We start from the raw sequence: 2198 nt of genomic DNA on the forward strand, positions 1-2198 counted from the left end.
AATTCAACAGGACATTTTGTATTTTGGTTTACAGTAATTCCAGTGCTTCTACTTTGACAATATCTTACAATGGAATTTGCCCAAATGAGCCGCAACCGGAAGCAGCTATTCTAGACAGATAGGTGATGTTAAATTGCCAATCGGTTTTGCATATGCCATCTAATGTGGGCGAAGCTTGTGTTAAAGCTTGCTGTAGGTATCCCACCTCTGATTTATGGAATTCAGTCGCATACAGCTTCAACTTAAGGGCACCAAATGAACGGGAAAAGTCTGGGTCAAGAATTGCTAATGTTGCTACGGATAGCCCAGTTTGTTGCTCACCAGCGCGTGTGTGTTAGCAACATTAGCCTCTTCATGGGGCAACCTCAGGCCGGTTGCAACATCTGGCGCGGCTGCTAAGTCGCCTCATGTTCAAACACTATTGATTGTTCTTTGATCCCAAATTAATTATTCAGGAACATTTGGGGCGAGGCAGAAATGTGATCTTGGGAGTGAAATTGCTTAACTACTTGAGGACATTTGATCATCTTGTTATGCTTGTGGACACATAATGGCTGTGGAGCGTGTTTAGAAGATACAGCCACGAGTATGGAAAGCCGCTTGAGCATTTATTCCATATCCTTGATATCCATCTTAAGGTCCCTGTACTAGTACGCTCTTTGTCCTTGCTAGTATAGCAACTTTAGCGTATTTGTAGGAAAAGTGTGCACAAATTGAAAACTGGAGTGTGCTACCAATAGCTTACTGGTGCCACTCTTGGCCTACTAGTTTGCAATTAAATGTTAAATTACTGTGTTGCACTAGTAAAATCAATAGGCTTTACAAGTAGGCATGCACTAGTAACCTGGACTATACTAGTCGCACCAAAAAGTATCAATTGCCACCAATTTGGCAGATGAGTAGGACAATTACATGCTACTAGTGAGGCAAAACTGCACTACTTGACACCTGTGTGCTACTAGTCCTACCAGTGACATTATAAAATTGTACTAGACAATAACTAGTGTTTTACTAATAGCACACGGGTATGCTGTAAGTAGTGGAAAAAAACATTACCGGTAAGCCAGTCATGCTGCCAGTGTGCTGAATTGTCTTAATACGGGACAAAGCATACTAGTACATGGACCTTGAGTTGGCTATCAAGGATATTGAGAAGATGCTCAAACATCTTTCCCGACACGTGCGCAATTCAGTCGCATCCCTCTGCTGGCATGTCATCAGCAAGGCCCCCCCGGAGACGCCACAGATGGAACGGCCGGAGCCATCCTGCGGGCCTTGTCATCCAGACGCTGAAATGTCAGAAAAATGTCAGGGGGGAAACCCGCTCGGCTCGGCCACAGCGGCTCCTGAGCGATGCCATTGAAGAGCAACAAAGAGGAAAGGCCAAAGCTGTGCTGCCACGCTGCACTCGCAAACAACCCTGCTCACATTCTGCTTCACTCTTACAGTCAACATCCATTTAGCCTGGGGGATACTATATGGTCCGGGCCCACGTGTAATTGGTCAAAATCGGCGATATAAAGAGGGCTATTTCAAGCAACATACAAAACAAAAAGAAAATTGCGGGGGTGAAGAAGATGAAGTGCGATATAGCGAGGGGATCCGGCGCATTTGCCGCATCTAATTGGTCCGTCTGTAAGAGCATTTGGACATTGGGAGGAATGACGCCGTAGTGTGCAAACATTGCGGTTATTAACAGTGACAGAAGCCGGCTCGATGCAATCAGTCGACAGGCTTTACGGGCCCGTTAAATAATCTACGACCTTTACGGGACCAGCAGGAATTGCCAGCCATTTGGCACAACTTATCTCCTCCTCTAAGCTGCTGGCACGCCACCAACACGCACACCTCCCTGCCTGGCCCACGCACTCCCACAAGCGCCTGCCGCCAAGGCGAACTCCAGAAGCTGCGCCTTGGACTACACGCACACACAAAAGAGGACAGATACACTTTCCAACAAGAGCAGATATATGTATATTTCAGATGACAATATACGAGCATCTCTCATTGGGAGATGCTTTCTGTGTTTCTGGCACACGCGCACACCTCACGCGCATAACACAGTATGCCCTTTTTTTCATGGGGGAAAAAAATGGAACTTTATCTTCCCTGGAATAAAAATCAAGAATTTTTTTCATCACAGCATCACAATGTTTTTCTTGAAAATGGGCGTGGTTATGTTGAACCCCCGTTCTCAC

The 2198-nt window shown here is 45.9% G+C and overlaps 1 protein-coding gene across 2 annotated transcripts in view; it reads right to left on the reverse strand.

Moving 5' to 3' along the window:
- LOC147140242 (uncharacterized) overlaps positions 1–2198 on the reverse strand; it is a 47853-nt gene that overhangs the window by 45507 nt on the left and 148 nt on the right. The gene's annotated exons all lie outside the window — the stretch shown is intronic.

The sequence above is a fragment of the Filicampus tigris genome, chromosome 11 (genome assembly GCF_054856515.1).
Source record: "Filicampus tigris isolate MCC_2025a chromosome 11, RoL_Ftig_1.0, whole genome shotgun sequence".
In the NCBI taxonomy this organism is placed as follows: Eukaryota; Metazoa; Chordata; class Actinopteri; order Syngnathiformes; family Syngnathidae; genus Filicampus; species Filicampus tigris.